At 43.1% G+C, this 14,958-nt stretch overlaps 1 pseudogene; it reads left to right on the top strand.

The window, feature by feature from the left end:
* Positions 1-339: 339 nt before the first annotated feature.
* LOC139540928 (cryptochrome-1-like) lies at positions 340-14,490 on the top strand (annotated as a pseudogene).
* The last annotated feature ends 468 nt before the right edge of the window (positions 14,491-14,958 follow it).

Below are 14,958 nucleotides of genomic sequence, written 5' to 3'. Positions count from 1 at the left end.
CATTTAGTTTGCTGACGACACAACAGTGGTAGGCCTGATCATCGACAACGATGAGACAGCCTATAGGGAGGAGGTCAGAGATCTGGCAGTGTGGTGCCAGGACAACAACCTCTCCCTCAATGTGAGCAAGACAAAGGAGCTGATCATGGACTACAGGAAAAGGCGGGCCGAACAGGCCCCCATTTTAACATCAACAGGGCTGTAGTGGAGTGGGTCAAGAGTTTCAAGTTCCTTGGTGTCCACATCACCAACGAACTATCATGGTCCAAACACACCAAGACAGTCATGAAGAGGGCACGACAAAACCTTTTCCGCCTCAGGAGACTGAAAAGATTTGGGATGGGACCCCAGATCCTCAAAAAGTTCTTCAACTGCACCATCAGGAGCATCCTTACCGGTTGCATCACCACCTGGTATGGCAAGTGCTCGGCATCTGACCGTAAGGCGCCACACAGTGTAGTGCGTACGGCCCAGTACATCACTGGGGCCAAGCTTCCTATCATCCAGGACCTGTATACTAGGCGGTGTCAGACGAAGGCCCCAAAAATTGTCAAAGACTCCAGTCAGTCAAGTCACAAAATAACTTGACTAACCTGTACCCCCGCACATTGACTCGGTACTGGTACCCACAGTATATAGCCTTGTTATTGTTATTTTTATTGTGTTACTTTTTATTTGTATTTTACTCTTTTACTTTTGTTTATTTAGTAAATATTTTCTTAACTCTTTCTTGAACTGCATTGTTGGTTAAGGGCTTCTATGTAAGCAATTCACGGTAAGGTCTACACCTGTTGTATTCGGAGCATGTGAAAATAACCTTTGATTTGATTTGACATGTGCACCACCAAGTCAGAACAGTAGGCTAAGTTATCAGGGGGAAAGGGACCAAATTATTAGGATGAGGCACATGGGCTACTAACAGCTTACTACACAACAGGCACGTAGTATTACTTTCTTAGCTACAGTATACATACCTCCCTGGCATTTTACATCTTTTATGCAGCAGCATACAATACATTTTTGGACTGACCGTTGTGCTGTGCTCACTTGAACAGGAAGGTGGCGCGGCGGCCCTTCTTGTTGTCAAATTTTGTCATGAAACTTTGTCATCAAAGTCTGGCATTCTCTGGATTTATGGTGCTTTCAAGGCAACTGGGTCTCTGAAATAAACATGATCGAATCATGATGTCAGTGATCTTCTGGTCGGAGCCCTAGAAAGAGGCCCAAGTTCCAGCCTTTGATTTCCGAGTTGGATGACCGTTCAAAACTTATTTTCCCAGTGAGTTCCCAGTTATATTGAACTCACTGAAGTATGAGATTTCCCAGTGCTGAGTTTCCAGTTGTATTGAACACGGCAGAAGTCATACTGGATTGACAGCATGGCCAATGTATACAACCTTTTCTGGCCCAATGGTTTTGCATGTGAATGTTTATCTTTTTAAGCTTGGAAAAAATACCCTTAAACCCAGACCTGGACCACACACCATCTCCACCGAATAGCAGGTAGGGGAAGCAAAATAGTGATTGTTTTGCAGCGATTTGCGATTTTCAACTTGTTATGTAATGTTTATGTCCAATGTTTATGAGCACCGAAACGTTTTATCTATTATTTCTCTTTATATGACAAGGATTGAAAAGGATTTTCCAGTAGATTGTCGACGTGATTAATGATGATGACTGCTTGTCTAGCTTGCAAGCTAAGATGTTGAAGGTATGATGTTGACATGATCAGTCCAATCAAAGCTACGGTAGATATAACATGATTTGACGTCATTTTATCTGTGGCCAATGACCTTGAGCCTTCTTGGATGGGCACTTCTAATGTAAATATATGGCAGCACCCAAAGGGGTTCCAAAGTTATAGCTCACCCTATAGATTTTACATTGACGTAGTGTCCCTGTGAGTGACAGAGCACTGAGCCAATCACAGCGCAACTATAGAAGATTGCCAACACCTACGCTCTGTATTTTCCACTGGCTGCCCCTCCACCACAGAAAGCACTGAGCTAGTGTCACACCCTGACCTTAGAGAGCCTTTTTATGTCTCTATTTGGTTTGGTCAGGGTGTGATTTGGGGTGGGCATTCTAAGTTTTGTTTTCTATGATTTTGTATTTCTATGATTTGGCCGGGTATGGTTCTCAATCAGGGACAGCAGACTATCGTTGTCTCTGATTGGGAACCATACTTAGATAGCCCTTTCCCTCCTTTTTGTGTGGGAAATTAACTTTGTTTGTGGCACATAGCCCTTAAGCTTCACGGTTGTTTTGTATTGTTTTCTAAATAAAAGGAATATGTTTTCTAAATAAAAGGAATATGTACGCTCACCACGCTGCGCTTTGGTCCTCTTCTGTTGACGGCCGTGACAGCTAGGCTGAAACGTGTGCATTTTGGAGCTGCCTTACTCAAGAAATCAAAAAAGAGACGCAGACCCCTTTATTAACTCAATAATTTTTTACGTTGTTTGCAAACTGATGTGACACATATTAATGCCAAAATAACATGCAAAACAGGCGCACACACAAAAAAATAGGAAAACAATGATTTCGGAAAGTATTCAGACCTGTTGACTTTTTCCACATTTTGGCAGCTTCATTAAATAGTACCCCCAAAACACTAGTCCCAACGTCAACAGTGAAGAGGCAACTCTGGGATGCTGGCCTTCTAGGCAGAGTTCCTCTGTCCATTCTCTGTGTTCTTTTGCTCTTAATCTTTTATTTTTATTGGCCAGTCTTAGATATGGCTTTTTCTTTGCATCCCGGAGTCGCCTCTTCACTGTTGACGTTGAGACTGGTGTTTTGCTGGTACTATTTAATGAAGCTGCCAGTTGAGGATTTGTGAGGCGTCTGTTTCTCAAACTAGACACTCTAATGTACTTGTCCTCTTGCTCAGTTGTGCACCGGGGCCTCTCACTCCTCTTTCTATTCTGGTTAGAGCCAGTTTGTGCTGTTCTATGAAGGGAGTAGTACACAAGATCTTCAGTTTCTTGGCAATTTCTCGCATGGAATAGCCTTCATTTCTCAGAACAAGAATAGACTAACGAGTTTCAGAAGAAAGATCTTTGTTTCTGGACATTTTGAGCCTGTAATCGAACCCACAAATGCTGTTGCTCCAGATACTCAACTAGTCTAAAGAAGGCCAGTTTTATTGCTTCTTTAATCAGAACAGTTTTCAGCTGTGCTAACATAATTGCAAAAGGGTTTTCTAATGATCAATTAGCCTTTTAAAATGATAAACCTGGATTAGCTAACACAACGTGCCATTGGAACATAGGAGTGATGGTTGCTGATAATGGGCCTCTGTACGCCTATGTAGATATTCCATAAAGAATCAGCCGCTCCAATAGTCATTTACAACATTAACAATGTCTACACTGTTTTTCTGATCAATTTGATGTTATTTTAATGGACAATAAATGTGCTTTTCTTTCAAAAACAAGGACATTTCTAAGTGACCCCAAACTTTTGAACTCTAGTGTATATATAATTTGTATATATCTTTTTTTACAAATGTTAGAATTTCTCTTCCACTTTGACATTACAGAGTATTTTGTGTAGATGGTTGACAAAAAAATACAATTAAATACATTTTAATCCCACTTGATAACACAACAAAATGTGGAAAAGGTAAAGGGGTGTGAATACTTTCTGAAGGCACTGTAGATTAAGAAAATGTCCACTTTCTGGAGCACTAGTCATTGTCATGTCCTATCTCTTTGATTTGCCAAAAATGTTCCCTTTATTCTTCTATAATAATACAGCATTTTTTCTTTGCCACTCTAACTTCTAAAGTCTGTTGGTCTCCTACCTTTTTGGGGGCATTTTCTTATCTATTCTATTACACATGGCTTTTTATTCGGATAACTTGAAAATAAAGTGCTAGTATTGAACTCTTTTCCTCTACCTCCTCTCCTACAGATATCAATCAAGAGCTTGGTTGTCGCTGAGCCTACACACACTGTTGTGTGTTTGCATAAGAAGCCAACCAGATCCAACCATAACACCCTGAGCCAACACTGAATCATCCACCTGTTCCAGAAGGGCCTGCGTCTCCATGACAACCTGTCCCTGGTGGGGGCCCTGGAGTCATCAGCGTGTGTGTACCCTGTGTTCATCCTGGACATGCGCACTGGGGCCGTGCGCTGGAGATTCCTCCTGCAGATCAGTGGGCTAACTTGGGTAACCTGATACAGGGTTTATAGTAGCACATACAGTTACCTAGCCTGGGTACCAGTCTGTTTTGCTAACATTCCACTCCTTGTACTCTGTGTCATATGCCAAAGATGTTTAGCATGACAGGAGCTGCAAGGAGTGGAATGATGGCAAAACAGACTGGTACCCAGGCTAAACGTTATCAGGTATTTTAGAAATTATATGGTTACATGGTAATTACACTGTAATAACCTATGAATTGATTGTTTGGAATTGTCCTTTGCCTGTACTTGTCTTTATCTGTAAGAAACTCAATATGTTATGAAAGGGACTAGTTGGTCTCTAGAAACATTAATAGCAACAAGATGCACCAACAGAACTGGAAAATTAGTGGTCGATCCGCACAGATTGGTTTGAAAACATATTGATGTGTTCTTCTACCTTCCACCGTAGCCTCCAGGCCCTGGCTTCCAGGCTGTATGTGCTCCAGTGTTTGAAAGCAAAGTACTTCAATGCCTGCTTTCCTTCTTGGCTGTGTATGTGTGCGTGTTTGTGTGTCATCTGTGTGCGTGGGTGTGTCTTTGTGTCTCCAACTGTAAACCCTCCTTGCTTGTCTTCTAACCTCTCTCTCTCCCCCCTCTCCATACCTCCCCCTCTATATCCCTCTCTCCCACCCTCTCTCCTCTCTCTCCCCACTGTAGGATATTGAAGGCCAACGGAAGGGGAACCACCTCTGACATATAAGAAGTTTCTACATGTCCTGTCCAACCTGGGGGAGCCAGACAAACCTGCCAGGGAGATCACAGCTCAGGACTTCCAGTGAGTACAGTACATTACTTCTGCTCAAATTGAGGCCTCTGTTTTAGGCCGCCGTTAAGGTGGTGCTGATGTCACATGCGCGCTCTTTGGCAATTTCGACTTGTAAAAGCTAGCTATTTTTCAACACTGGCGCCAGGGTTCGGAATTTACCTGTCTTATCAGCTCGCTTCCGCTGAGGTGAGAGGGGTGGAAATATTTGAGATGTGTCCTTAAAGATGTGAGCCAATCTGCCAATTTCAAGCAGAGCTAATGGTGCTATTTAAGACTCATCAAAAGCTGGTCTTGGCAGTAACGCAATTGGTTATGGCATACATTTTGCCAGCAGAGGCACACCATAGCCTAATCAGCAGCCTATAACCAACCATTAAAATATCACGAGCAGCAAACAGTCAACAAACGACAGCAAGGGCGACAAACCGCCCTTGCTGTCTCTGCCTGGCCGGTTCCCCTCTCTCCACTGGGATTCTCTGCCTCTAACCTTAATACGGGGGCTGAGTTAGTGGCTTACTGGTGCTCTTCCATGCCGTCCCTAGGAGGGGTGCGTCACTTGAGTGGGTTGAGTCACTGACGTGATCTTCCTGTCCTGTTTGGCGCCCCCCTCGGGTTCGTGCCGTGGGGGAGATCTTCGTGGGCTATACTCGGCCTTGTCTCACGATGGTAAGTTGGTGGTTGAAGATATCCCTCTAGTGGTGTGGGGGCTGTGCTTTGGCAAAGTCAGTGTGGTTATATCCTGCCTGGTTTGCCCTGTCCGGGTTATAGTTGGACGGGGCCACAGTGTCTCCCGACCCCTCCTGTCTCAACCTCCAGTAATTATTCTGCAATAGTTTATGTGTCGGGGGGCTAGGGTCAGTCTGTTATATCTGGAGTATTTCTCCTGTCTTATCCGGTGTCCTGTGTGAATTTAAGTATGCTCCCTCTAATTCTCTCTCTCTTTCTCTCTCTCTCTTCTCTCGGAGGACCTGAGCCCTAGGACCATGCCTCAGGACACCCTGGCCTGATGACTCCTTGCTGTCCCCAGTCCACCTGGTCGTGCTGCTGCTCCAGTTTCAACTGTTCTGCCTGCGGCTATGGAACCCTGACCTGTTCACCGGACGTGCTACCTTGTCCCTTACCTGCTGTTTTCGACTCTCTCTCTCTACCGCACCTGCTGTCTCTAACTCTGAATGATCGGCTATGAAAAGCCAACTGACATTTACTCCTGAGGTGCTGACCTGTTGCACCCTCTACAACCACTGTGATTATTATTATTATTTGACCCTTCTGGTCATCTATGAACGTTTGAACATCTTGGCCATGTACTGTAATAATCTCCACCCTGCACAGCCAGAAGAGGACTGGCCACCCCTCAGAGCCTGGTTCCTCTCTAGGTTTCTTCCTAAGTTCCTGCCTTTCTAGGGAGTTTTTCCTAGCCCCGTGCTTCTACATCTGCATTGCTTGCTGTTTGGGGTTTTAGGCTGGGTTTCTCTATAGCACTTTGTGACATATCGGCTGATGTTAGAAGGGCTTTATAAATACTTTTGATTGATTGATTGATTCCAGTTTAATATTGGACATTATTTTAGAAAAAGCAATGTGTCCATGCAGCTTATTTGAAAAGTTGGGCTTCATTAGGCCTATGTGCAATAGTCATTGAATGAAAGGTGTCAGTGACTGTAGGAAGTCTGTTTAGGAGTATATTGCAAGTTATTACAATAGACTGATTATTGTTTTTCCTTGATCATTTTGTTAAAAAATGTGCATCTTCTACTTTCATCTGTTGGATCTGTCTAGTCGGGGGAATACCGATGGCTGTCCGTGGATTGGAATCTGCTCGTAGCCTAGACTATTTTCCTGTTTGTTTGTTTACCTTTCATGTGGCAAAGTAACTCACAGGCCATATCAACGGCGATGGTAGGCTATTCTTATTATAACGTTTGGGCAATGTCCAATTGTCCATGGCTCGAACACGTGTGTTGACAAATGTTTCCATGTTAAATCCAATAGGAAAAAATGCTGATTGGCTACATGTTTGTTATAACTAGGCCTATTTGGCCGATATACCACGGCTAAGGGCTTTTCTTACGCACGATGCAACAGCGAGTGCTTCGATACAGCCCTTAGCCGTGGTATATTGGCAATATACCACAAACCCTGAGGTGCCTTATTGCTATTATAAACTGGTTACCGACATAATTAGATCTGTGAAAATAAATGTTTTGTCATACCCATGGTATACGATCTGATATACCACGGCTTTCAGCCAATCAACATTTAGGGCTTGAACCACACAGTGTATAATATTTAATAAACTATATTCAATGATAGGACAAACATACATGCCTCCTGCCGAAGAGCCGTTAGGCCTACAGATGTCAGATCTTAATTTGACCCTTTTCGTCGCAGGAGGAAATCCTGCAGCAAGAGGATTTTAATATCTGAAGAAATATTTAGAATCGCAGCCAGGGGGCAGCTGGAAGCGATGTTTGTATTCATTGCAGTACTGTAGCTACATTGTACCTTATGTAGGCTACATGCAGACTACAGCGTATCTCGTGTGAATTCTTATTTGCAGGGGGTAGATGTATTTTCCGTGAGGGAAAATCTGTTTTATTTTTGTATCAATTGTTTTATTATGTGTTGAAGGCAAGCAATACGTTACATTACTTTGGTTGCCTTAGTGCCTTTGTGATCTTGCGGTTACAGCCACTGACCCCAGCACACATATGCCAGCGTGGACATGGGTTCAAATCCGTCCCACTGCTCTTTGACTCATGAAAGAACGTCTATTTTTGATGCATTAATTCCGCGTGGTTACAGGGTAAAAACAGAAACCACTCGAAGGTTAACAGTTTAGGTATTCAGTGCTTAAGGTCAGGGCTATGGTTTGGATCATCAGTATTCATAGTATTCTTAGTCCTTGCTTGAGCATTGTGAACTGCCGTGACGCAGTGGTCTAAACAGTGCGCCCCCTGGCGCCGAGCCTCATGAGTGCTTGGCGATTTAGTGACCAGCCTAAGCCACATTAGGCCCACAAGTTCATTGCGTTTATTTAAATGTTTCCAAGAAGTGAAACGAATAGTCTAATAATTTACACGTCAAAGAAAAATGTCTCAGCTCAACGAAATCGTCTTTGGATAGGCTCAAGTGCATAAACATCTTGACAGCTTTACAAATATAAATATTACTTTATAAATATTAAAGCCACACAATACAGGCTTTCAATCCACACCAAAGCCCATAACTACATTGACAAGTTATACATAGTCTAACTATAAAACATGGGCGAGCATTCACACTTGAGGAAAGTTTATCGTAACACATTAGGCCTACATCTGTCAATCAACTGATGGCACAAATCAGCTCATCAACTCAGCCAGGGAAACACAAACAGTAGGCTAGCCTATTATCGTTTTTCACACCTTTCGTTATGTAACAATGGATAGGCTAACGATGGCCTACAGAATGTAGCCTACTGGAATATAATCAAATAACAAGGCGCCTATTGAAACCATCAATGGAACAAGATTATCTACATCTGATCGTTAAACTGTGCGTGCTAAATTCACCCGCACAGCTGATCTCAATTGCAACCATTATTGTTCACCTCATTACCGCTTCCTAAAAGATGTCAGTGTTACCTTAACGTTAGTCCTGCTTGCAACCAAAGTCTTTCAAGATATGTTCATCCTCTGGTTAGTATTGTAATCGGAACAACTTAGTCCCTTTTGAACAGAATAAGGGTGATTTATCTATATGGCAAGCATTCTGTACAATATAAATAAAGTGTTTCATCGTTTACCACTTGAAATCCACTGTGGCAATTTATCCGACACTTTGTATGAACAGAAGCTGTTGGCGTAGCTTATTGTTATTCATTTATTTGTTTCCTATTTATGTTATCCAAAAGTGTCTGGTATGGTCATTTCTTATCAAGACCGGGGGTTAAATCCATAGACTGTCCATATTTTAAATGTGTAAATGAATCAAGTCAATTGGGGGGACTGAGTTAATTGTGCCAGAAGGGTGTGGGCCGGAATGAAACCCACGCTGACTAACCACTAGACCAACCTAGGCCACGATTGAATTTTGATACACTTGACACTTGTATGTCGTAGCCTAGACCAATATCTAACTTGTATTTTTAAAACGACGGTTGTTAATGTGTATGGCTGCATTTCAGATCCATTTTTGTACATTTTAATGTTGCAGTAATAGGACCTAGACCTAGCTTTTGAGTGAGCGAGAGAGACAATTATTTTGATAGCAAGCACGGATCCCAATGACTCGACTGCCACTGCATGGAGAGAAAGAGAACTTCTCTTTCAGGGACTCAAGACTCGAGGCTCATTTGAATTTCCTGAAGCAGCAGGAAAATTGTCTGCGACAAAGAGCAATCAAGTTAAGATCAAGTTCTGACCTGATTCTATTGAGAAATATTGTTGTTAGTTTAAAAAACAGATCGATTTTTTGGTTTAATTGGTTTTAAATTGAGAACGCATGTCTTTTTAGGCCTTATCAATAGCCTAGTGAATTTAATCTTGCTTATTGAGTACATTTTGCATATCCATGTCCAGACTGCTATTTACAGAAGGCCTAGCCCCTATATCAAGGTGAATACTGTAGTCTATGTTTAACATTGTATTTCCATATTGAAGCCATACAATTAGAACAATGTGGACTGCAAACATGTTCAAAAATATTTTGCAAATATGGGTCAGGCTAGTTAACGAACTAGGCTATAACGGACTAACATTCGAACTGGAGTTGATGACAACGCAATACATAAAAGACAGTCAATACACAACTTGAAGAAACCACATATTTAGCCATGGAGCACGTTTTTATGGGTCGGTGTCCCGCTAGCGGGACAACTTCCGGTGAAACTGGAGGATGCGCAATTCAAATAAATAATCATAAATATTATGGATTTTAAACATTTATGTACATATAAGTGTCTTACATCGGCTGAAAGCTTAAATTCTTGTTAATCTAACTGCACTGTCCAATTTACAGTAGCTATTACAGCGAAAACATGCCATGGGATTGTTTGAGGACGGCGCCCCACATCAAAATATTTTTTCCACCAACAAATATCGATTAAATATTCACTTTACTTTTTGAAAATCTTCCTCTGATTTGTCATCCAAAGGGTCCCAGCTATAACATGTAGTGTCGTTTTGTTAGATAAAATCCTTCTTTATATCCCAAAAAGTCAGTTTAGATGGCACCGTCGATTTGAGTAATCTACTCGTTCAACATGCAGAGAAAGGAATCCGAAAATCTACCCCTTAACTTTGTTTCAACAAGTCAAAATACATTTCCATTTACTCCTCAGATACCCTAAAAGGTAATCAAACTATAATATTTATTTCGGAAAGAAGTATGTTCAATAGGAAACCGATTTTAGCAGGTGCATAATGTCTTCATGGCGCACGCAAGCACGAATTTACAAGACTGTGTCCCTGTACTAAAACTGATATTTCTTATTCGTTTTTGAAGTTACAAGCCTGAAACCTTGAACATAGACTGCTGACACCCTGTGGAAGCCATAGGAATTTCCTCCAGGGAGCAATGACCTTACTCTTGCATTTCTAAGAGGATGGTTTCTCAACAACAAAAAAATATTACGGTTGGTTTTCTTTGGATTTTCTCCTACCATATCTATTGTGTTATATTCTCCTACATTATTTTAATATTTCTACAAACTTCAAAGTGTTTTCTTTCCAATGGTACCAATTATATGCATATCCTGGCGTCAGGGCCTGAGCTACAGACAGTTTACTTTAGGCACGTCATTCAGACAGGAAGTGGAGAAAAAAGGGGTCTATCCCTAAGAAGGGGCTAAGCCTCGACACACCCACAACTTGTTTATTCATCAAAACCCAGCCCTTTTGTGCCACCACCAGCTACTGCGCCCATAATTCCTATTGTGAAAATGGCTCAAATATTTCTGACACCGCCCCGAACCTATAACACTACCGCCAGTGCTAAGATTTACCATTGTGTAAGGTTTATTAAAGTAGAGCACTTAGTGTCATAAATGACACGCTTATGGAGTGTATACCTAGATCAAGCCAGATATGTGGGCTCTACATGTTACCATACATCTCAGGTAGTCAACATCTGAGCACTTGAGATTTTCTGAGCAGGTACTAAGAAGTCACACAGTAAGTGCAGTCTTCAGTTGTCACCATAAAACCTTCCATGTGTCCCACTCAGCACCACCAGGAATGGGATAAAGAAGGATAGGGTACACAGACAGTTTAATGTTGTTTTCTATGGGTCATATGCTGCAGGGATTCCTTCTGTTCTGATTGTGGTACGAGACCTTCTGGTCCCGTTGGGAGCTTCAGTCAGCAGCACACAGAGAGCCTAATTTCTCTCCACTGTCCTCTCCTGCGAACACAATGTGCCCAAGTTAATTAGTCAGCCTCTACTGTAATGAACCAGTATTTTGATCTAAATAGGACAATTTAATCCAAAAGACTATTTACCATAATAGAGAATTAAAACCACTCTCCCTGTGCTAATTGTATACTAATTATGGCATTATAAGATAGTGTTGATTGGGCACAGCTTCTGTTGTAATTTCCGCGTGTGCGTGTGTGTGTGTCATTGAGTCACTGAGGGAACAGATGCCTCTCTCTGCTGCCAGATTGCTTGTGTTGGGTAAACTCGCCCGCCAAGGAAGGAATGGGTGTGTCCATATGTTCTAAAGAGATAGTTGACTGAGAAATAACCTGAGATTGACCCTGCCGCTGCCTTTTGTGTGTGTGCTTCAGTGGGAGCACTCTGTTTGTTCCATTAAGTGCTCTAATCTACAATACATGCCAGCTGTTCAAACTTCAAAGCAGTGATCTCTGTGTTTTGTTTTGTGTGTACATGTGTGCTATATATTTGATGCACTGTGACCCAGTCAAACGCAGATTAACTCTGTGTGAGCCAGCCAGACCATCAAAAGCACAGCAGAACCCTACTCCCTGCTGTTCTGCTGCTTTTTGATGTGATCTGGGACCAGTGTTCTGGGGAGACATACAGGCTTTTCTCCTGTGATGTGAACAGGTGCCACTGTTCTCTGTACAGTATGAAAGTGAATAGGGATAAGAGCCTTGAGACTGGCTCGAAGCCCAGTTTAGACCTACTGGCTGTTGTTAGTGGCTGGAAATGAAGCTTTGGAACACGGAGAGGGCTTGAACATGAAAGGGTTTGTCGTCCAGGGAGAGGGGGTATACACTAGACATTCGTGATAGGCTGGAGGAAAACAAAAATAAATATTGTGACACTGCAGTCGTGTCCTCCAGGCTGATCTAAAGACAGATGTTTGAAAAAAGGAAAAGGGAGCAGAATAGAAACAGATCCAATAACTCACGGCTGCCCAACATTATTTCTATTTGTACTGGGGTAACATTGTATGGATGTTTCCCTTGTATTGTAGGAAGTGTCCTTCCCTGTTGTATTGTGGTAACGTTATAATTATGTTTCCCTTGCAGGACGTGCCCTTCCCCGGCAGCTGAGGAGTACAGTGAAGGGGAGCACAGGGTCCCCTCTGTTGAGGATCTGGGCATTGAAGGGCAGTCAGATGTGTTGTGGCCTGGAGGAGAGAGCCATGCCTTGATGAGGCTACAGAGCACAGGAGGTTGGTGGCACCTTAACTGGGGAGAACGGCTCATGGTAATGGCTGGAGCGGATTTGTTGGAATGGTATCAAATACATCAAACACATGGTTAGATGCCATTCTATCCTCTCAGTTCCAGTCATTATTATGAGCTGTCCTCCCCTCAGCAGCCTCCACTGCTACAGAGACACATTGAGAGCCAGGTACTTTATAACAGCTACCAATCCATACTTAAAGGGACAGTGCAACATTTGGGAAATTTTGCCATGCATGCTAGCTGTTCCTATAGACTTCCAGTCATTGTGCTAACGCTAGTTAGCAATGGCGCCAGAAACTACTTTCAACATTCTTCAAACTACACACGGAGACATACAAATGGTATCCACGAGTTCATTTGACTTTGGGTAGTAAATGTTGCACTATCCCTTTAATCATGTAAATCCACTCCGAAGTAGACCGACACCAGTGGATGCATTATCAATAGATTCATTCGTTTTAGATGTTGATTTTGAAGACCTGAATTTATTTATTCCATGCAGAAATGTTCTCTCTTCTTATTAGTTGTTTTACCAGAGAATCTCTGGCATTTTGTTGCATTTTGCACTCTAACTGTCTCATGTTGTCCCTCCCTACAGGGTTTGGTGGCTAACTTCTCCAAGCCACGCACCATCCCCAACACCCTGCTACCCAGTACCACGGGTCTCAGTCCTTACCTCAGTTTGGGTTGTCTGTCTGTACGGGCATTCTACCACAGGCTCTCTAAGGTCTATGCACAGGTAAGTTGTGTTCACCAGAAGACCCTGATGTTGAAATTATAGTTAGAAGCAAGGAGTTTGTTTTATTATTCAGTATAACCTCGTTCTCTCTCCTCTGTCCTCATCACTCTCCCTCTTTCTCCCTTACCTCCTCCTCTCCTTCTTTCCCTCTCCGCCCCTTTCTCGCCCACTCCGTACCTCGCCTACCTCCCTCCTTCCCTCTCAACCCCCTCCAGTCGAAGAACCACTCCCTGCCTCTCGTCTCTCTGCTGGGCCAAGTGCTGTGGAGGGAGTTCTTCTACACCGTCGTTTCGGCAATGGCCAAATTTACCAAGATGGAGGGCAACTCTATATGCCTGCAGATTGGCTGGTACGACAAGGAGAAGGAGCTACGGAAGTGGAGGAAGGTATGACCCAACTTTGAAAAAGATATTTGTCCCAAAGTGTCAATGTAATTTGAGCACTAGCACCTGTCCTAAGAGCTGACTAAATTGCACTAAACAAAGCACTAACTCAGATAAATAAACATTCAGACAACATGTGTGACTGTCAATGACGCCCCTGTCCTTGTCCCCGTCTCCCTCCCTCAGGAACAGACAGGCTTAACCTTGATCGACGCCATCATGACTCAGCTGAGGCAGGGGGGCTGGATCCACCACTTGGCCTGACACGCTGTGGCCTGCTTTCTGACCAGAGGAGACCTGTGGATCAGCTGGGAGGAGGGCATGAAGGTAGGGAGGGAGGCATGAAGGTAGGGAGGGAGGTGTGGGAGACATGTGGATCAGCTGGGAAGAGGACATCAAGGTATAGATGGAGGAGGGGAAGGATGGGTAGGGAGGAGTGGGGAGACCTGTGGATCAACAGGGAGGAGGGCTTCAAGGTACCAAAAATGAGGAAAAGCGGGGCAGCGTGGCTGCTGGCTCTAAAATTGGTCACTTTGCAAGGTGTCTCCAGTTGCTGTTGTGCTCCTCCAGTAGCTGTCTGTGCTTCTCTCTGCATCTCCCTGTGCTCTCTGTGTGTCAGGTGTTTGAGGGGCACCTGTTGGATGCAGACTACAGTTTAAATGCAGGGAACTGGATGTGGCTGTCTGCCAGTGCCTTCTTCCACCAGTCCACACGTATCTTCTGTCCTGTACTCTTCTGGTGACGCACAGACGGAGAATACCTCAGGTAGGGCTCTCGAACACACACACACACACTTTCTCAAACCCCAGATTTATATTTCAGCCTTGTGATTCATGTATCTCTCTTTGTGTGTCTTCAGGAAGTATTTCCCCTCTAAATCTATGAGCCCTAGACGGCTCTAGAGGAAGTGTTGCTGCAGGCTTGCTGTATCATTGGTATGATGCTGCTTCTGTACTTTTTTTTACCATAACTACTGTTAAAGCTACTAGTCCCCTTTTTCAGACTGCTGCTTGTACTGGGCATTTCCACCCATGAGCACTAAGGTGAAATTCATAGGAACATGTCAAATTGGGTTTCAAATGAAAGCTACGAGTCCAATTTTTTGAGAAATTAATTAATACATACATTTTTCAACCATTTTCCATCCTAAAAATGTGTTTGTACTGTGATGTCCAAACTTGTGAAACATAGACTTCTATGATTGGTTCAGATTTTGTCTGGTCCGGACCAACAAAAT

Source organism: Salvelinus alpinus, chromosome 2 (assembly GCF_045679555.1).
Source record: "Salvelinus alpinus chromosome 2, SLU_Salpinus.1, whole genome shotgun sequence".
NCBI classification, from domain to species: domain Eukaryota; kingdom Metazoa; phylum Chordata; class Actinopteri; order Salmoniformes; family Salmonidae; genus Salvelinus; species Salvelinus alpinus.
This window is presented reverse-complemented; position numbering and strand designations above follow the sequence as displayed.